The sequence below is a fragment of the Peromyscus maniculatus genome, chromosome 1 (assembly GCF_049852395.1).
Source record: "Peromyscus maniculatus bairdii isolate BWxNUB_F1_BW_parent chromosome 1, HU_Pman_BW_mat_3.1, whole genome shotgun sequence".
Taxonomy (NCBI): domain Eukaryota; kingdom Metazoa; phylum Chordata; class Mammalia; order Rodentia; family Cricetidae; genus Peromyscus; species Peromyscus maniculatus.
In genome coordinates, this window is record NC_134852.1 from 167,140,356 (window position 1) to 167,162,819 (window position 22,464).

A 22,464-nucleotide genomic window follows, 5' to 3' on the forward strand; every position below is an offset into this window, starting at 1 on the left:
CCTAGGTTCAATATTTAATATTACTTCTCCCCTAAAAAGAATTTCATTGTGTGAATATTCTGTGTTATCCATCACCAGCTGATGGGTATTTGGGCCACTGCTAATTTTCTCATATTCTCAGCAAAGTTGCTATGAACAGTCACATGTACGTGAAAGTCTTTATGTGGCCATGCAATTTCATTTCTCATAAAAGGACACCAAAATTGAATTTCTGAGTGGTAGAAAATGCCTGTTTAAAATTTTGAGAAATTGACAAACTGTTTTCCATAGTGGCTGTACCATTTTCCATTCTCAGAAGCAATGGGTGAGGGTTCTGATTTCGCTGCATATTCAGCAGTGATTATTGTCTGCCTTCCATTGGGGCCATTCTTTCCTGTGATGCAGCATCTCTTTATGCAGGCATTCTTAGGATGGTCAAATAAGTGTTGATAAGATGGCTGCCATGAATAAAGAGGTTATATATTTTTCACATTTTAGCAAAACATTTGTCATTTTTTTTAGGTACTTCAAAACACAAAATGGGATTTTTACCAAGTTTAGAGATCATCTCTATTTATCTTGGCAGTAGCGCCATCCATGTCACAGACATGCTTGCTAATAGACTGGAATTCTACTTCTAGTGTTACTAGGACATAAAAACTAATACTAACCTTTGTCCATCCCTGAAAACACAGTTCACACATGTGGCAGATATTTCAATGAAAGTGCTCACTTACTGGCAGTTCATACATTTCAACAACCCATCATCCTTTGTGTTTTTTGTTTTCACTTAAAAAACACCCTGGAATTGAGATAGATTTCCATTTCAAGGAACCAAGGTCATTCAGAAAATATCTATGAAATGTAGTTGGAAGTTTTCCTGTGTCCCAGCAGACTGGTGGTCGGGATAATTCTCTCCCACTTACATCCCCCAAGTAAACACACAGAGGCTTATATTATTTATAACTGCTTAGCCATTAGCTCAAGCTTATTACTGACAAGTTCTTATGCTTAAATTAACCCATAATTCTTATCCATGTTTAGCCATGTGGCTCGGTACCTTTCTCAGTTCTGCCTTGTCATCTTGCTTCCTCTGTGTCTGACTGGCGACTCCTGACTCAGCCTTCCTCTTCCCAGAATTCTCCTTGTCTGCTTATCCCACCTATACTTCCTGCCTGACTACTGGCCAATCAGCATTTTATTTATCAACCAATCAGAGCAACACATACCCACAACATACAGAATGACATCCCACAGCAAGGAAAGCTTATAAAGTGCTTTAAAGTGACGCCCAAGTCAGTGGTACAGTGAATAAAAAACAGCACATTCCTAATATAAATAATCAATTAGGAAATTGACAGGGAAAGATAGATTAAACCAACTAGTCAAGGGAGTTGGGAAGAATCTTCTAAGCAGAGGACTGATTAACAGAAGCTTAATTTACAGAGGCTAATTTCCTAAACCAGCATAATTCCAACAACAATCTATAAACATCTCCCATCGACCACAGCAAGTGTAGTCTTCACCCCTCAGCAATGAAACTTCTCTTTGCAATGGACAGAGATCACTAAAAAAAACCACAACCAATCAAAATGCAGAGCTGTGGAGCCCAGTCACAATGGCTACATCTACAAAACACTACAAAACACCTAAGGCTCAGGGAACAATTCAGAAGAGGGGGTGGGAAGAGCTGCAGGATCAGGGAGTTTGCTTGGAGATTGTGTCTCTTAACAATATCAGAAGCTACATCTATAAAGTGTAAAGTCATGTAAAGTCACCAACATGATTGCCCAAGTGTAAAACTAAACAAGGATGACACAAAATAACATGCCAAACTGGACAGAGAAGAGCCCATGAGGCCTCAACCCTACCAAAGAATTCTAGGCAACTGAGGAAAGCTAGTAATGGGAGAGGTGGCCTTCCCCAGAGAAAAGCACAACGATTGGCTGTCCAGTGCCAAAGAGTGAACCATGAAATACATACATACAAGTAACACTACACAAACAGAACAGGTTATATTTAGGAATATATATGCATGTGTATGTACATATATGCATCCAATAATAGTAAAAATTGAATATGAAGGAGGGTGGGAAGGGGTACATGGGAGGGTTTGGAAGAATAAAAAAGGAGGAAAAGTTACAATTAAATTATGATCTCAAAGGTATTTTAAAGTGGTATGTTAGGGAATCAAGTGGACAAGAGATTAGGTTTGTAAAACAAACAAACAAACAATTGGGAAAGATAGATAAGTTGACTGGCAAGGGGAGATGGGAAGAATCCTTTGAGTAGATGACTAGACAGAGGGTTAATTAAATTCAGTCAACCAATCTCACATTACTATGGAAAAAAACAAAAGACTATTCTTGTTAAATATTCAGCAACAAAACTTAGAGATGATGGCTGGTCTATTATCAGGCCTTATCCATATGAATACTTGTGTGTGCCATGTGAGCCTAGGGTGATCAAGTGTCATCATTTGTCTAGAATTGAAAAATGTCCTAAAACATGGGGCTGTTAGGACTAAAACCAGGATACACTCATACAAGTAACTGGTTGATCACCCAACTTGTTACCAAACACAGAACAATGTGAAAAAGACAGTTGACATTTGGTATGGATGTCTATTGAACTGGCACTTAGGATAGCTGAGATTTGGTCTCCTCCTTCTTGCTTTTTCTTATAAATTGTCTCTGACTTAATGATTTATCTTCCTTCTATGAAGAGTATCAAGTAGGAAATCTTTTCAGGCCCTTATATTGTAGAATTTGTTAAGTATGTATAATTATGTATCTGGAAAACAACAAATGCATTAAATATTGCACATGAGGTGAAAACAGGTATATGCACACATACATACAAGGGTGTACACTACAAGATTTTCCATCATGGCCACCCAAGCAAGTACTCAGGAGAGAAATTTAATGCAAACTGCAGAATTAAGTCACATTGATTCTCTACTTTATTTTCTTGGTCCGTGATCTACAGCCAGTAGAGTCAAGGAGAAATTATTAGGCACAGAAGTATGACATTGAAATGAGATCTTGCCCCCGTTAATACTGTAAGATATTAATTAGTGAGGATTTCTTCTGCCCCAAGGTAATTTACAGCTCTCCGAACAGTATGAAAATAAATACCACTATACTGTTAAACGTCAAATGCAAACATTTCTCTATTTCTAGAGTTGCTCAAGTGCTCAAATTCTAATCTTGAGAGCTGAAGCTCTTGCTGTGGGTTCAGGATAGACTGGTATAAAAAGTCATCATGGGACTTCATTATAGTCTACAATGCATGGGAGAAGCCTAGTAAACATTAGTCAGATTTCCGGGAACAAATGAATCACTGCTTTGACTTTAACACTAGCAGATTCTGAGCATGGAGAAGCACTTTGTGACTGGTTTCCATCGCATTTCTAAAAATGGAGGAGTACCAACTGACATTTACTTTAATACATAGAATAGGAAAATGTATATGAAAATATTTTGTAAATAGTAGTGCAAAATTAAAGCAGATTCCATCAATGAATCTTAAAACAAAAAGCAAAAAAGGAAAGACAGTGGGCTATATAACCATTCAAGACTCGGTGGTTTGTAAGAATCTCAGAGAAGCTCAAGGCTCCATTGCTTTTATGTACATGCAAAAAATAAAACACTAATATAGCTTAATTCCTTCACATTGCCAAAGCGTTAGATTTAAAATATAATTAATCCAAAACCTACCACCTAGCATGAAAGCAAGCAATGGAATGCATACACATATGTGCACACACATGTAGCTTCCTGAGCTTGGCCATCCTGCCACATAACTGACAAGGATAAAATTTGGTCCAGAGTGGGAAATTAACTCAGAAAATTGGTTCTCTGTAAGGCAAATGTTATTAATTTTTTCCCATGGTTTTTCAGCCTCCACTATTTAATACTTTGAATAGAAAATTCTTGGTGGAGGGGGCTGCTTCTGTGGTGTAGGATGGTTTTCAGTATCCCTGGCCTCTACCACTGGTTATCACTCCTAAATTCCTTGGATTTCTTGTAAGAAAAAAAAATCCCCAGATATTGTCAAGCATCCTCTAGTGGCAAAATTACCTCTGTTTAGAATGACATCTAACCTCATTGTATATGAACTAGCTGTGAGAAATCTAAAACATAGTAACACATGAAGTTACATAAAAATTCTATTGCAGTTATTCTGTAATAGTTTGTATGCTTACCTGCAATTATTAATCATCACATAGCATCAGTTTTTCCCACTGAACAAAACTGAGATTTTCACTCTATCACACTCCCATCTCCTATAAGCACTATTGCTTCCTTGAACCTTGTTCTCTTTGTAGGTCAAATGCAACTTTGTTTACCAGTCACCTTTGGAAACGCACCCATCTGCAACAAGCAGTCAGACCTGTGGTTGGTATTAGCCATTTCAAAAGGTCCAGCTTGTCAAATCTTAGAAATGTCTCCAATTGAAACTCCTCATGCTGGGTCTTAGTTTCCCTTTATTCCAGTGAAGCTGCTGCTGACAAAGTATCACCGATTCCTCTCAATCAGTGGGAAAATGTATAATTTTATTTTCACTATCCCTATAAAATATGCCATAAGAAACTGAGGCAAAATCATTTCAAGAGCATCCAGAAGGAATGAGATTTTGATGACAGCATTTCCTGAATTTTAGTGAGCATTTGTGACTGTTTCTCCTCCTAGACACTCCCCATTTTCTTGAATGTTCAGATGAGATTCACCTTCACAGTGAAAACTATCAATTGAATTAAAAGAACAATAATTGCTTATAAGTAAAGTATTAGGTAGCTTGTACTCAAACAGCCAGCTACTTTCTAGACAAACTTAAAAATCCTAAAGTGTAAACAAAGATGAACTGATATACCTGTCTTCCAAAATGCTTTTCTGAATTATCTTCCAAGTGCAAACATCCTTTATTTCTTCTCCTCAGACCAGCTGATACCTTAATCATCACCATAGAGCTTCCACAATGATGAGATGACTTCCCATTGAAGCTCCCCCATCTCCTGTACTTTGCCGCTCTTCCTAGCAAGATGCTACATGTCCTAACATGTGCTTTGGCTCCAGCCTGCCTCCTTTTCATTTGCCTTATATATCACGAAAGCACTAGGAGCTAGACTCCATACTTGGTAACTTCACCTGGTATGCCAACATCAAGAGATTGGAAAGATTCGATCACAACTGGTCACTGCAAGAAGCAGTGCCATGACGATTGATATGTGGGATGGATGCTGAATGTGCCTGACTGTATGTCTTTTCTGCCATCTCCAGCATAGCGGCTAAAATACAAACAGCTCCACCACCTGCAGTGTGAACATCTACCTCCCACCTCAGGATGTCAGCTGTAGCATACTCACCCTTCTCAGGGATGTCTGGAAACCTATGTCGTGGCATGATGCTGTAGCTTAGCTTCTGTCTCACTTCCTGAGACAGGGAATAACTTCTCTATGCCTTTGGATATCTACTGCTATTTCTAAGCCCAGTTCATGTAGCTATTTTGATGAAAAAATTTGAAGCATCCCCAATGTGAAAAGCACTGAATCATTCCCATGCTTTTGTCTCATCATATTTCTTCTGTCCCCAAACCAGTGATTCTTCACTGCACTTTGATTTCCATGACTGTGTCAACTCCTAGGCAGCACATACCTTAGAATGATGGGCCATGATTTATTCCTCTCTGTGCTTGTGTGCTCACATATATGGAGTAACTATGCAATAAAATAATTTCTGATCTATCTAGAGAAAGTTATTGTGACATGAAGACAAAAGAGGCTTCTCACTTAAGAAGCATCAGGAAATCAATGTTAAGGAATAAGTTCATAGTTAAAATAAAAAGAAGAAAAATTAAGAGTTAAACATTCCTTGGCTTTTATATACTAAAACATACTTCATCGTTTAATTATAGCAAATGGAAACTTTGAGACATCAAGGAAAAGTGACCAAACAAAGTGGCTCTTATTGGCCATTCACTACAGCTATCTGCCAGAGGACAGCTGCTTCTAACCTGCAAGCAAATCAGGACTTCAAGGCTGCTTTAACTTACATGCCCCTGGGTGTGAAAAGGGAGGGGTACCAGGCAAGTTTGCTGATTATACATACACCAGGAGGCTTCATTACAAGAGAGGGGAATACTAAAGTTTTTTTATTACTATTCAACCACAATATTATTATCTCACTTGGGGGTCTGGCAAAAAAAATACCTTTAAAAATGAGAATTTTCATATCAGTTTTATCAACATGACATATTATGTTCTCCTGTTCCATTATGTATAAATTATCTTCTTGGAAAGAAGCCCACACATCTTTGGAGAACTTGCTTAAGACTCATATTGTGATTTTCATATTTTTAAGAAAGATGCAAAGGGAGATTATTACATAGCCATGTTAAAAGACCTCCTGGGCAGGGGAAATCCTCTGTTGCGTTGCACCTCCTGAACACATGCCAAATACAGCTGCAGAAGGAAATGTGGACAGTACTGTGATAGAGAACCATGTTTTTCTAGTGCTTTAGTCTCACTTCTCTGTCTCTGTCTCTGTCTCTGTCTCTGTCTCTGTCTCTCTCTCTCTCTCTCTCTCACACACACACACACACACACATTCTCCCTCTCCCTCCTCCCCTCCCTTTTCCCCTCTCTCTCCCTCCCCATCTCTACCTATCTCCATCTTCCCCCATTTAAGCAACAATAACTGCATATAAGCATTTATCTCTCATATAGGAAGATATACTCCAGATACCATCCAAAGTCAATCCAGTTCTCAAAAGCGTTTGTTAAAAATATAGTAAATTAAGTCTGAAGGGTACTAGATCCAGATGGACAAGAGTTGGACTGTTGTGAATGCAAAGCAGGGCTTGTGACTTCTCAACATGACCATTGATGGATGTAAATTTCAATAATCAAGCTCATAAAGCAAAGAGTTCGCACTACAAACCATGACTGAGAGAAGAGAGTGTGAGGAATGAAACATTTACCTCCATTCACCCCCACAACACAGCAATTCCATCTTACCTTTGCTTTGACCTTTAATGATTTCACTTACCTGGGGTGAAACATGGCCTACAAATACTAAATGGAAAATTCTAGAAATAATTCACCAGTTTAAATAACTTCTTTTACAGCATATTATTATCATTGCTCTATTTAATTCTTAGTTATTGTTGCCAGTCAATCCTTGTGTCCAATTTATATATGAAATTTTATCATAGGTATGCATACAGAGGAAAAACAGTCTTTATAGAATCCAGTACCATCTATATACATATACATGTACATGGTATAAGAAAGTTTTAAGCATTCACTTACTATCTTGGGATGTATCTTTCATGAGTGAGAGAGGATTGATGTAAGTATTCCATAAGCAGACAAGAAAGACTCAAGGGAGGAGGCTAGCATTTATGAGGCTGATGCTCATCTCATGAGGCACCTACAGCTAAATATCGCTCATCTTAGCCACATAAACAAAGAGTTTCACAGTGAAAGAGATGTCTAGTCTGGGATTGAGAAGATCTGCATATATTTCTGTGCTTCCCTAAGCTTGTCTCAGGCACACTTTGTGCCCCTGAGCTGTGCACAAGGTTAGGAGCAACAGAATTCCCAGGGGACTGTGGTAATGACTGAGGGAAGCATTCCGGCAAACGGATTTGAAAGGCTGCTTCACAATATCCCCTGCACATGACAGATGCATGAAACAGGAACTGAGACTCCCTACGCCTCCAGTGTTGACAAGGGGCTTTAAAGGCCAGTATCTAGAAAAGTCCTAGGTTCTACCAGATGGTTCCCTAGAATGTGAAGATGCTTAGCAAAGCCACTGAAAGGAAGTCTAGCAGAGAGGTGTGTCATGCATGCCATTCTAAAGCATTGACTCTCAGACCTCATATGGAGCTCAGTTTCACTAGGGCTGTCACTCTGTTTACAAACCTTTACCAGAGCTGAGGGAAATCCAAAAGCCTAACCAAGGACCATCCTTGCACTCAGTACACTGAATCCAGGACTATGAAGAGAGTGTCGATACCCTCAACACCCACAAATCTGCCAGTGGCCACTCATCCACAAAGATGACTACAATAAAAAAGGGAGGAGCTAACAACGGTCAGGAAGAAAGCTTCAGGAGCTCTTATTTACAGCTTACAGGAGAGTAAACAGCCACCCCTTTGGATGATGGATTGCACATATTCACTCAAAATGACCTCCAGCCATAGCCAGTGGCCCAGAAGCCCTACTCCTGCTTAGGCACTTAGCAGTTTACTACATAGCCCATACCAGAATCCTCACAGCTATGGTACTTGTACTAGCTACAACACTCATCACAAATGGATGAAGTACATAATTGCATAATGAAAAAATGTATCGAAGAGGATGAATAAAGTAAAATGAAATATGAAAGTTAAAAGTATATTTGACAAGTGTGATGCTGAGTGTGGGATACCGGGCTCAAAGGGATCCACACAGGATGACTGAATGTTGTAGGCGGACAAATGGCAAAATGAATCTAAAAACCAAGGACGTAATGACCTTCAGTAGAGTCAATGCTGAAGGGAAGCATGAAAAGGAGTGTATGTCATTTCCAGATCTTGGGTCTTTTACACAAGGTGTGTTCAGCTTGTAAACATCTAGGGAGCTGCACACTCCTTATCTTCACCTTTTGCTATTGATATGCCTTGATGACCAATGTATTGTGTGTCACTGCTATATTAACACATATTATATTCCTAAGAAGAGTACATAAAAATTGAAATTGCAGGAACCAAGCATAAATTCATATATGCACCTCAAATCTATTTTCATCCTTTATTAATGCAGAAAGCAGGTTTTTGCTTTTCCCTGAGATTTCCCCAGCTTCCAGCTGAAACTGTCAACATCTCTGCAGCCAACTACATGAATATACAAAGGTTCTTCGAAGCAAAAATAGGTAAGAAATGTCAGACTACTCACACTGCACTTTCTACCTTTCCCTTTTACTGACTAAAAAAGAACTTTTGAGAACCCCAAGCTGAAGTTTCCTCTTTGCATCTCACATGCTCTAAAATCACAATCTTAAAAAGCATCCTTTCAGAGAAAAGGCGAGACAGGCACGCCAGCAGGTGCCATTTCTAATCCTCGCAGCTACCTTCTGCATAGAGAGCTGAGGGGTGAAAGCCGTGATGAGAGTATTCTTCCCACAATTTTATATTCATGGAATTTGTTGTTACTTAACTTTTTACAAATCATTAGGCTGAAGTACCTCTCCATTTTTCCCCCAAATAGTGTCATTTGACCTGGTATCCAGCTTAATGCAGACTCTGCTTTTGAATAGATTTCCTCACAAGTGGCAATCTCTAATAGGGTCATGTCGAGAGGCAGCCCTACTGCACGCTACCTATTGCACGTTAACATGATGAGGGTAATTTCAAATGGCATTCAATCAAAAAATCTGAAAGTTTTATTAGTGAGGTTGGGGGCTTTTTCTCTTCAGATGAGGCTTGCTGCAGCTCATCTCAGCATTTTCAACTAAGATTTCAGAGAATGGAATGTTTTAAGCTTCGGGTACTCAATCTTGCACATTTCCATACATACCAAATAGTTGGTTGCACTCTTAGAATATTGATTGTGCATTCCTTGCATTCATCCAAATAAATATCAGATAGATAACTTAATCACTAGCATGGGTGATCTCCAAATGCAAGAGATAAATGGCACATTAAGCTGTGGAGATTAAACATTTCTCAGTTGAAAACAACATTAAACCTGGATGGCTATTAAAAATATGCACTCATATTTAGCTATCACACACCCATTTCTCATGATAGAATTGAATATGTTAAAAAAGGGCTGCAGAGAGAATTTGGGGGCTAGGATTGCTTGTTTTTTTTTTCCAATTTTGGGCTTCTAAAAGAATACAAGGCAGAATTCAAGTTTATTTGGAAAGGATGCTACAATAAATCTGCTATTGTGGCACAGCTGAGGTGAGCACTGTGATGGCTCATATTTGCCCTCCTGAAGTACAAAGAAGCTCAACAAACAGTCAATTATCATGTTCTAAGAAATACTTGACCATGAGCAGATGAGACGGGGAAAAAAATATGATGTAACATTAGGATTAGGTCAGAATCAACAAGGGAATTTTATAGATCAGAATCCTGAGAGTGAGTCATTCTGAACTCAGTGGAGAGCAAGATGTTGGACTTGGCATCTTCATATCTTCCCCAGTCATGTGGTCCAACCCTGATCCAGGATGGAAGTCTCACTAGAACTCAGGACAGGAACCCATATTTCCAGTGGTCTTGCTTCTGAAATCACAGTTCCTTTAAAGGAAGAAGAAAGACATGACAGCAGCTGCAAGCAACTTCAGTCCCAGTTCAAACTCCACTGAATTCCTGTTACTGTGTAAGTGTGAGTGTGCATGTTTGTGGGGTGGGGTGGACATACTGCACATTCAGATGTAGGGATATCTTTGTGGAAGTCACGAGAGGATAGTACGTGTCTTCCTTCATGGTGTTCCACCTTGTTTTCTGAGACAGCATCTCTCACCAATTTGAGCTCATGGGTTCATCTAGAATGGCTGGCTACCATGTCCCATGGCTCTTCCTGTCTCTTCTTCCCCAGGGCTAGAGCTACAGATACATTCTGCCAAGCTCGGCCTTTTATCAGGGTGCTAGGGATATGAATTCAGGTTTGCACGCTTGTATAGCAAGCACTTTAAAAACCGAGCTGTCTTCAGAGCACTCTTCCTCCAGCATGTATACGTGTGTGTGTGTGTGTGTGTGTGTGTGTGTGTGTGTGTGTGTGTGTGTGTGTGTGTGTGTGTGTTGGTGCCTGCTAAGCTTTTTAGGCTCTAGAAACAGTCTACAAACTAAGATTCCTCTTCTCACAGCCTAATCTTTATGTATTGGAGATATCTGCTTTATCTCAGCTTATGATTTTATTTCTTGGACATTTAGATCCATTTGTTCTATAATTTATTTTATTATTTAAAATACCAAAGAAAAACTTAAAAGTTGAGTAACTGGAAATAGAGAAGAAACTTCCTATTTCCAACAAACAAGCATACACTTGTACCTTTCATACTTCTTTCATTTACACCTACAATTTTAGATTATATGGCCATAGAAATTGTATAAAATGTCACACAGTATCTAGAAAAAAAACATTTAAGGCACTTCTGGATCACACAATCATAGGGGGATTAAAGCCTGAAATTTCAACAACAGTCTACACTCTGTAAGTTGCCATTACATTATACTCAAGCCCTTTAGAGAGCCAGTGGTCACCAGCTGCCATGCCTTGGTAGAAAATATGCCTGTGACCTTTCCTCATACATAGCTGAAATCTAAGAAACAGATAGACTTTTGAACAAAGAAACCCTAAAGGAAGACCAGCAAGATGACACCAAGTAGCCTTGCCTCTGTTTCATTCTCTCCCTTTCCACACAGGATACATGAGAGCAGAGGGCTCACACTCCTGAGATCTGAGCATACACTGTTCCAGAACATGTTTATTACAAATTCTACCTCCCTGGCTTAATTCGAAACCCACCTTTGCTCCAAATTATCAAATCCCACAAAAGTTTCAAACAGTGCCCAAGAGGGAATTGATCAAGTAAAGGAGGCAGGAGCAAGAGCTTTAAATCTTTCAAATTCTAGGGGGGGGGGTCACTCTTGATATCCAATAATAAAATCTCACCATTTATTCAACTACATTTTGTGTTCATGGGACGGGAAAATATATATGTATATTCAAATAACTAGACTTGGATAGCAGCTCATTTTCTAGCTTGTGTTTTTTAATTGAAAATTATTATTAGTACCAGTTGATTTAGTTTTACTGTTCATAACCAACATCGTGAAAAAGCCCAGATTTGAACGGTTAATGGAAATAATTAGCGAATAGCTCCAGATCTCTTTAGAAGTTCCCTGCATGCTATTAAGTGAGGAGTAATATAGTGAAATATTAGAGTCTATAGCTGTTGTTTGTTAAATGGACCATGCCCCCATTTTGTTTTACTGTTTATGCAGAGCATTTTGGCTTTCAGTGAGAAGAGATGTTTACAAATGCTATTAAAAATGCTTTATAAGGAGAGTTCATTTGGAGCTACCAAACCAAGTTTGGCTTAGAACATCAGTTAAGTACGCTTTAAAGAAATTCATGCCTTGCCATCATTCCAAAGGTAGGAATAATATGTGGAGGAAAGTCCTTTCATCAGATGAATTTTAAAATAATTAAACCAGATATGTAATGGAAGTAAAGGAAATATGCTCAGGGTCAAAATATGATGTTTTTAGACTGCTAAGTCATGATTTAATGCTAAACCCAAATTTAAATTTTAATATATTCCTATACTAAGATTGTTTCCTCAATATAAAGAATGCCAAGTTCTAAAACAAATTTGGATTCAGTGTTGTGTTAAATGGTGGCCATATGTGCTGGAGATATTCAAGAATTAAACATTGGGGTAAGTGTGTGTGAGGCCTTGAGTTCAATCCCCATCCATGGGGGGGGGGAAGACACAAACAAACATGAACGATTCTTAAGGCCAACCATGGTGGCACATGCCTATAATCCCAGCATCAGGAAGGGGCTGAGGCAGGGTTAATGGAAAGAGGCTCTGGAGGTGTGGGTTTCTCAAAAAAAAAAAAAAACAAAAACAAAAACAAAAACAAAACCTCGTGCTTCATTGTCTTTACAATGGCAATATGTAGTTTGGGTGGGGTTTGCAGCTGTTATCTTTACAGCATGGTTGAGAACTTTGCAGTAGCTCCCAGGAGCATTCCAAAGGTATGTAGATAGAATCACAATGGATAAGGCAAAACTCTAGATTGAAGACATGTAGGAAGTTAGGACAATGTCATACTGTAAACAAAAACTAACAGTCTTATTTGTGAAATTCCCAGGAAATACCAAAGAGTGGAGGGAGACCCTACCTGAAATAGTACACACTCAGCTATAAGCCAGGTTTTTTGTTAACATTCATATCTGAAAACCTTTCTATATAAAAAAATTACTTTGATGTTGGTGACTTTTGCAGCCAATGTTGATGCTTGTACTGGTATCTTGGAGTCTCAGCTGGTGAGAAGCTTCAGTCAGACTCCATAGTAAAGAAGGCTCCAAGGGTGCCATCATTTCCCGTAGCATTCTATCCCAATTTAGGCTGATGTTAAAAGTACAGAATAATGTAACGTGATAATAATTATAGATCAAGAATTCAGATATTGATTTGCCCAATCCTGAAAGCTATTTTCCTTCATCAAACTAAAGAAGGAGGTTTAATAGTGTTACTTTCCCTAAGAAGTATGTGTAACAACCTCAGAATTACAAGGGTGATTTCATGTTATATAAGCATCTCCCAGTAAGATTGATGGCCATGACTTAGGGACTCCTCGTTCATTCTCATTAGGAAGGAAACATCCCTGTGGTTGCTGAGACTTTGAGGGTATTACTTACCGAATATGTTCTGCCCCCCACTGGAAAGGTTGTAAGCAAGTAATAAGAGGATTGAAATACAGTATGAGTTTTGTGATCCTGTACCCTGACAGTAATGACCCATCATCTATTTTCCTCTATTCCTTCCAACAAAAGGTTTTCTCCATTTGTTCAGATGTCTTTTGCTCTGCACCAGGAGGGATGGTTTCACTCGAGTCAGAGAGAGGTTGCAACAAGCTCCAAAGCTGTCCTACCCTTGCCAAGAGTTAGTTAAGTGTTTTCAGAAACCAAGACTAAGACCATGGAAACCACCCCATTAAAGGAACACTTAGAACTTTATGAGAAAAGGCAGGAAAGTGCAGTTTCCATGAATTCATGCTCATACTTCATGAGGTAATTGGCAGCAAACAGCAAATACTGTGTGTGCTCAATATTTATCTAACTATATGATATGGATAGGGATATGATCTATATGCATACAAATAGTAATGGTTAGTGTTGTCAACTAGATAGATTATGGAATCACCTGGGAAACAGGCCTCTGAGCATACCTTTGGAGGATGACATTGATTGTATTAATTGAGTTAGAAGGACTCTGTCAATGTGTACAGTACTATTCTCTGGGTAGGGAATCCTGGACTGTATAAAATGGAGCAAATGAGCTGAACACTAGCATATACAGGCATTCATCCCTCTCTGCTTCCTGCTAGTGTATGTGCTGTGTAACCACACGTAATGCAATCTCCTTTTCATTATTCCTAACAAAACTCCAGTTTCCTTCATTACCTATGTGTCCTTAACAGTACCCCAGCAGTAATAGATAGAGCTAACCAAATGGTTTGACTTCCTCACCATGATGGACAGTAACTTTTCTCTCTTCTGTTGCTTTTTTTTTGGGGGGGGGGTTCAAGACAGAGTTTCTCTGTGTAGTTTTGGTGCCTGTCCTCGATCTTGCTCTTTAGACCAGGCTGACCTCAAACTCACAGAGATCTGCCTGCCTTTGCCTCCCGAATGCTGGGATTAAAGGTGTGTGCCACCGCCACCCGGCTTTCAGTTGCTTTTGCCAGAGTATTTTATCACAGCAACAGGAAAAGAAATATACACACAATAAGAAAGACAGAGAATCTTTGGATTATTTATCAGGAAGAAGAGCTACCAAGTGGTTTTATTTTACAAGTAGTTCCTTTGACCTAATGAATATAGACTGATACTTAGAGAAAAATTGGGCTTCTCCCAAGTTAAATTCTTTTCCTCCACAAATAATAGGCCCACTATTAGACTCTTCAGTCTCCACAACTGACTGATGGTCCTTTATTGTGGTTTCACACAATATGATTCTAGGAAGAAGACAGTGGCCCTCACTGTCTACCACTGAATATGTTATCAGGTGAACTTATTACCTGTAAGCCTCAGACAAGGCTCCAGAGGCTTCTTGGGGTCAAGTGCTGGTTGTAAGTCAAATAGAAATCAGAGGTGGAAGTGGTTGATGTTTATTTCACTAAGAATTTGTGCTTATTATTTGCTGTCAGGGATTTATGAGATGAAACCAAAGCATGTGATGCTCACTCAGATGTGGAACTTCTTGAGTCACAAAAGGAAACAGTGATCCTGGGAGCAAGCGGATAAGATGTTCCTTGGTAAACAAGTCAGTTTGCCCACACTAAAGGCAGGAAAGCAGAATCATATATCTGAAAAGTGCATTGAAATTAAGCTTTGAATGCCCTGAGTCAGAGGTTCAAGGTCTGCCATTTATTGACTTTGGAAGTTGGGTAGATTAATTTTTTGACTTTCAAGTTTTTGCAAATATTAATTAGATTTATCCTTTTTCAGTGGGAGTAAAGAGGGAGTGGTTGTCCCAGATGATCAGCCATCCTTTCTTACATTTAGTTTTATCTATATCTTTCTCCCCCCCTTCAGTTTCTTTATTGTTGATCTTGTGCCTTAATCAAACTTGGTATCTGGCAGAACAAGGCTTCCATAGCTTTATAAGCTACCACTCACCAACTGCTCCTGAGTGCCAAAGTTAGACAGCAATAATACCACAAACCACATTGGCGTTCTGTCTGGGTTTATAAAATGCATCCTTGACAGATTGGGAACTTTCAGAAAAGATGACATATTAGAAGCTGTCTCCATGTGACACGGTGAAGGGGGACACTTGGGATGAGAAAACACGGGCTCAGTTCCAAATGGAGGGTGACACTGGGAATTCACAATGGGACAGTAGTGGAGGCAGACGCCTCATCTGAAAGATAAGTCAGACAGTCCTATGAAAAGAAATGGACAGTTCTACCCTCAGGACAAGCTCAGCTCTTATATGCCTCAAATTCAATTGCAGATTTTGGTGAGGTGCTAAATCCTCTTCTAGTGGGAGAAGGCAGCAGAGACATTCCCCTGGCTCAGAGGGCTAATGGGCAAATTAATGTATAAAACAGAGATGCCTTGGGGACCTGAGAACAGAGGATAACTACAAGTCAGGGGGCCTGATTTCAACCTGCCACAACTCCAGAGTGAGAGAGAACCATGGAAGACAGTCCTAAAAGTGAGGATGCTGACAAGACAAAAGTATAGGCAGAAAGAGTTGTAACTCCAGCAGTAAAGCGTACAGAGGGAAGTTCTCATCCCTGGTGCTGGGGAGCAAATCACACAAATTGACAATAATTCTAGAGTCTGAGAGTTCTGTGGGCAAGATCAGCAGATGGATCAACCCCTGGAACACCAATCTGTAGTGAATTCACTGCCATGGTGTCAGGGAACTCTGAAATTCCAGTGGACCATTTGACATTCACAGCCATGTTCCTCCAGCAGGGTAATTAAAATTTAGCAGTGTTGGAGAGGACACAGATAGGCCTATCTGTATATACCTCTGTGTCTACTTTCTCAATACCCCAGATAAAACATTAGTTGCCCTAAAGGGTCCAACCTAGGAAGTTTCTAACAGAGGCATAGGGGACATACCCTGCCCAGCTCACAAACTGCAGACCTGAGTGTGGCCAGCAGAGCTTCCAGGTACACAAAGAAAAAAAGTTAAAGAAGCCTATGACAGCTCTGGTAGATTGCTGGCCTCTGTTTACTGCAGGCTCAGCACCAGCATAAATCACAGAAAAAGACAAGTATCTCCTTGCTGTGGATATCGCTCTGTATAAATAAAATGCTGATTGGCCAGTAGCCAGGCAGGAAGTATAGGTGGGACAAGCAGAGAAGAGAATTCTGGGAACAGGAAGGCTGAGTCAGGAGACGCTGCCAGCCGCTCCCATGAGTACCAACATGTAAGATACTGGTAAGCCACGAGCCATGTGGCAAGGTATAGATTTATAGAAATGGGTTAATTTAAGATGTAAGAACTAGGTAGCTAGAAGCCTGAGCCACTGGGCCAAACAGTTTAAATAATACAAGAGTCTGTGTGTTTATTTTATAAGTGGGCTGCGGGACTGCCGGGGTTTGGTGGGAGCTGGAGAGAAAACTCTCCAGCTACACCTCCTGTTCAATTGGGTTGTCTCCTCCAAATTCATCTGGCAGACTGGAGTTTAGAGTATTCAGACAGAAGCCACTCCCCTAGACCCATCCTTTTTTGTTCTTCCTTTTTCTATACTTTGTTATTACTATAATCTCAATTCTACTTTTATAATTGTTTGTGTGTATGAGTATGTGGGTATGTGTTCATGTGTGTGGGCACATGTTGCATGAATGTGTACATGTGTGTAGATACCACAAGTCAACCTTGGGTAACATCCTTCAGGAGCCATCTCCACTGTTCTTATTTAATTTCTTTTTTAACTAAGCCTTTCATTTAGCCTGAGATCACTGATTAGGTGTGAGTGTTCACTGGCCCAGTGAATCTCAAGGATCTGCCTGCTTTTGCCTCCCTAGCACTGTGAATACAAGCAAGCACCATCATGCCTGGCTTTCTTATGTGAGTTTGGGGGACCCAAATCAAGTCCTAAAGTTTGTGCAGCATGCACTTTACTCACTGAACTACATATCTAGGCCCCATAATTAAAAATGAAATCTTTGTGAAATTTAAATTTGGTGTGTGTGTGTGTGTGTGTGTGTGTGTGTGTGTGTGTGTGTGTGTGTGTTAGGGGATGATGTGAGTGCTGGAAGGGCATTACCAGGGAGTATATGAGGAGGTCAGAGGACAACTATGTGGAGTTGGTTCTCTCCTACCTCAGTGTGCGTTCTAGGGATTGAACTCGGATCCTCAGTCTTGCAAAGCAGGTACCTTCTCCACTGAGCCAATGAACTTGAACTTAAAAATGTTCATGTTACACACACACACACACACACACACACACACACACACACACACACAAAGTGGATTTTGTTTTGTTGTTGCTGTTGCTGTTTTTGAGACAGTGTTTCTCTGTGTAGTCTTGGCTGTCCTGGAATTAACTCTGTAGACCAGACTGGACCAGACTGGCCTTGAACTCACAGAGCTCCATCTGCCTCCCCACCACCCCCCAAGTGCTGATACCAAAGGTATGTGCACTGCTGGGCTCATGTTTATATTTCTATCTAGCCTTTATAGTTATTTAATTTTGTTTATGCATTTTTCATTTCACCATCCATTTTCTCTTTCTTTTTCTATTCTTTGAATACTTCTAGTCTTCTTTTTTCCTTTTTACACTATGTTTAAATAGTATTTTGAATTTTTCTTATTCTTTAAGAAACCTTTCATATTTTTATTTTAAATTTATATAATTTTGTTCATGTGCTGTTATGACTATTATGTAATCTCTTTCCTCTTTTCTCACTTTTATTTCTTCTTTCTGTTTCTCCCCATAGCATTGTTCTCTACTTTTCTCCCTTTGCTCTTCTCTACTTCCCTTTACCCACTGTTTCCTCCCTGTCACCCATGTGCTAGTTCTACATTTATTTACCCTGCATGGTTTAAGTTTCTGGCACTAGATGGCTGCCAGTTTCAATTCTGTGGTTATTAGTGGTTTATAATGAGGTTAAGCCTAGGGCTATGTCTTGTAGGATTTGGTGTCCTGATATGGCAGCGGTTTGTTCTCTCCTCCCAAGTGGTACTGATGACTGAGCCCTCCAGTGTAGGCTGAATACCAAGATAATCCACAAATACAACTAGAGGAGGTATCCAAACCAACACAATGTGTAATACTAAAGCCTAGGAGGCATGGGAAGTAAGACCGTTCTACCAGCCCAAAGACCATAACTCCACTACTAAATTCAAATCAACTGAAACAGTTCAACTGCTGGGAGAACAATTCAAAAGTATACCTGTAACACTCACCAAAGATCTCAAAGGAAATACAAACAAGTAGATCAATGAAGTAAGAAAATCAGTCCAGGAATTGGAGAAAAATGCCAACAATTTAGATGAGAAAGTCATACCACAGATGAGAAATTCAGCAAGGAAATTGATATTTGGTAAAAGCACAGTAAACAGAAATGTTGGAAAAGAAAAACCCATTAAATAAAAAAAAAGTGTAGAAAACACACGTCATAGAATAGACCAAGCAGAAAATGACAATCAGGTTTGGAGGACAAGGTTGAGAAAATTCTATACTGGAGCACAGTAAAGAAAAAAGTAAACAAACATGATTACAACTAGTGTATTATGGTATGTGCATACAGAGGCCAAACCTAAGATCCCAAGGCAGAGAAGAAAGAGCAGAGCCAAAAACTAAAGAAAAAATATCTCAATGAAATTGCTGGACATGGTGGCATACATCTTCAATCTCAGGCGAAGACAAAGATGTTCAGATTTCTGTGAATCCCAGGCCAACCTGGTCTACATAGCAAATTCCAGGGCAGTCAGGGCCAAAGAGTGTGAATATCTCAACATTTTTTTCAATGAAATTGTAGCAGAAATTTCCCCACATTTAGGAAAATAAACAGATATCCAAGCATGAGAAGCATTTAGATGCCCAAATAGACATGAGCAGAAAATAAACCTCATCATGACAAATTATATCCAAGAGACTGAAAGCACAAAACAAGGAAACAATATCAAAATCTGTACAAAAAAAAACCCACCAGCTTGCTTACAAAGGTAAACATATCAGAATATTAGATCTTTCATCAGAAATCCAAAAGAGCTAGAAACCATAGAATTATGTTTCAAGCCCCCAAAATGAGGAATTACAAACTATGACTACTGTATCCAGCAAAATCTTCTTAAATTTGTTGAAAAAATAAGTACTTTCAAGATAAGCATAAAGCAGGACAGTATAAAAAACTTGTATTCAAAAGATAAGAGAACACTAAGCACAGAAGGGGAAAGGTGTAGTTTCGATCAACAGAATGCAGGAAGGTACACATTTCACGAGAGAAATAAGTTAGTGAAGGAGAACTGACAAAATATCATCTATCATGTCTAACGATACACTAGCAAACCTATGGTAGACAGTGCGAGGATGAAAAGAAGAAAAATTGTATATATATAATAGTCAATCAGGAAAGCAATCAACAAAATTACTATAGTTATCAAGCTTCCCTCAATAATAACTTTAGATATAATCAGGTTTAATTCTCCAATTAAAATATGCAGCTTACTAGATTAAAAATAAGATCTAGGTCTCCTGAGATGGTTCAGCAGATAAAAGGCACTTGCCACATAAACCCGATGACATGAGTTCCATCCCCAGAATCCACATAAATTTGGAAGGAAACTTGGAGCTACTCCTTGTGGATGCCATGGCATGCATGACTCTCTCTCTCTCTCTCTCTCTCTCTCTCTCTCTCTCTCTCTCTCTCTCTCTCTCTCTCTCTCTCTCTGTGTGTGTGTGTGTGTGTGTATGTGTGTCACACACACACACTTAAAAAAAATTAAACCCAAAATTTAGTATTTGTAGTCTCCCCAAAGCATATTTCACTGGTAATAGATTAAAGCTTGAATCAGAGAAGTCAATTTATCAAGCAAATCAAATGTAAACTGAAAAAGAGCTATTCTAGCATATGATAAGGTAAACTTCAAACCAAAATTAGTTAGAAAATATAGATAACACTTCATATTAACCAAAGAAAAAAATTATCAAGATGATGCATTAAATATTGGAACTTCTGATTTCACAAAATAAACACAAATGAACTTAACAGGCTATGAATTCATGAAGGAACAAGGAGAGAGGCAAAGGGGGCTCAAATGAGGAAATGCAAGGGGAAATGATGTAATTGTATTTTAATTTCAAAAACTGAAAATAATAACTTAAAAAATTTCCATAATATGTGCTTTACCATTGAACAGGCAAGTGAATATGGAAGATAATCTATGACCACTCCCCATCTCATTCTCCTTGAAAATACAGAGAGGGCCAACTTTCTTGAACTATAAGTAATCTTGCACGAGTTTCTTATTAGCAGTGGCATCATGTGCCAGACTGTGGCGGGTTCTAGACCTGTAAGAGAAGACTATTTGATTCTTTGCAAGCAGACACTGGGCTGAGGTGGGGGCAGGGATTTGTGATGTGCCTAGTAATCCTCTCATGTGCTGATGCATAAATGCATAAATGCACACTGAGTCATAATACATTTGAGAGGCTCCAGTAATTGTCTAAGAAGGGAAATAAATAGGCTTGGGGATAAATCTGGTTTTAAAATAATTTAGTTATATAAGCTTTTAATGGATTATATTTTTATAAGTACTAATACTTATAAAATTTTTGCTTTTAGCAAATTATGCATCATTTGAACACACAGGCTAATGCTTAATAAGAATTAGAATTATATTTTGCTTGTTATATAAGTAAGTATCTTGTTACATGCCTGTTTAATGCTTGCAAAAGCATTCCAAACAATCTCTTTAGAATAAGAGTCTAATTACACATTTATCATTAAAATTACAGTGAGCTAATTGCCTTGGAGATATCTTTATCTCTCTTGCAGCTTGCTTAATCCTAATGCATGTTTTCAATAATCATTTGTTATTTAATTAACTAATTAACAAACAATACCTGTCCTATGGAAAATCCTAAATTAAACACTTGAGACGCTTTAATTGAATGCTCAATAACCCAATACAGCCCTTAATATTAGACCTTTAAATATTGCAAGCATTCTATTGAATCGCATATTACTTTGCTCCTGTTATCTTTGGGACTTAATTGGTAGGGGGAAAAGGGCACTTGATAATACCCAAGGGATAGCCAGCACAGCAAGGTTCTGATGAAACAGAAAATATCCATTAATAGCTGTTGAGTAACAAAGCAGGCCAGCCATGGAGGCAGCAACAGAGGCAGACCATTCATTAAGAGTATCAATGTCCTTGTCCCATAAAATTAAGAAGCACAGTTTGGAAGATAATCAGAAACAGACCCCCAAATTAGCAGTCTGTGACAAAAAGCAGATACCTTTTATGTCCTGGTCCCCACACTGCACTGTGCTTGGCATAGCTCTGAACATAGTTGGTGCATGGTGTTTCCTCTTGTAGCATCCATTTGATGATGGACTCAAATTGTCTCACATGCTTTCCTTTCTTGGGTCTAGCCCTTCCCGTTCAGTGTTCAATGTTGCTGAGTTGGATGCCTTACAATGCAGACCTAATTACTAGCATCCTACTGGTGCACCCCTACCCTTCCTGAGTGTTTCTTCTCACCTCTTTGATGTTGGCAGCTTTCAGTATTATCATTGGCTTCCTGATGATATCCTAGTATCATGGGCCATCTGTCCCTATGTCTCTTGATCTACCAAGGCCATGGTCTTAAATTATCATAACCATCTACTTTATATATTATTTGTCACTTTCTCTCAAAGTCCTACAAACTCTTCAAGGGAACATCCTTCAAAGAATCACCTGCTGTTAAAATTTGTACTGAAACCTAAAGCCATCTTTTTCTCTGTACCCTATATTTCCTCCATTTTACAAATATACAATAATTATGTTATAATTACATGCCCACCTCCCACCTTAAACTGTAGAAACCAGAATTAAATAGCTCAAAGCCCGACTGCAGTGTTTAGTAAATATAGCTTCAAATCCCTGCTTCACCACACACAAGGATGTGAATTGAGACTCAAATGTTTAATTCATCCTTTCTTCAGTTTCCACATCAGTAAAATGAGTAGAAAAATTAATCGCACTCATTCATGTGGTTATTCTGAGACTTACATGGCATACC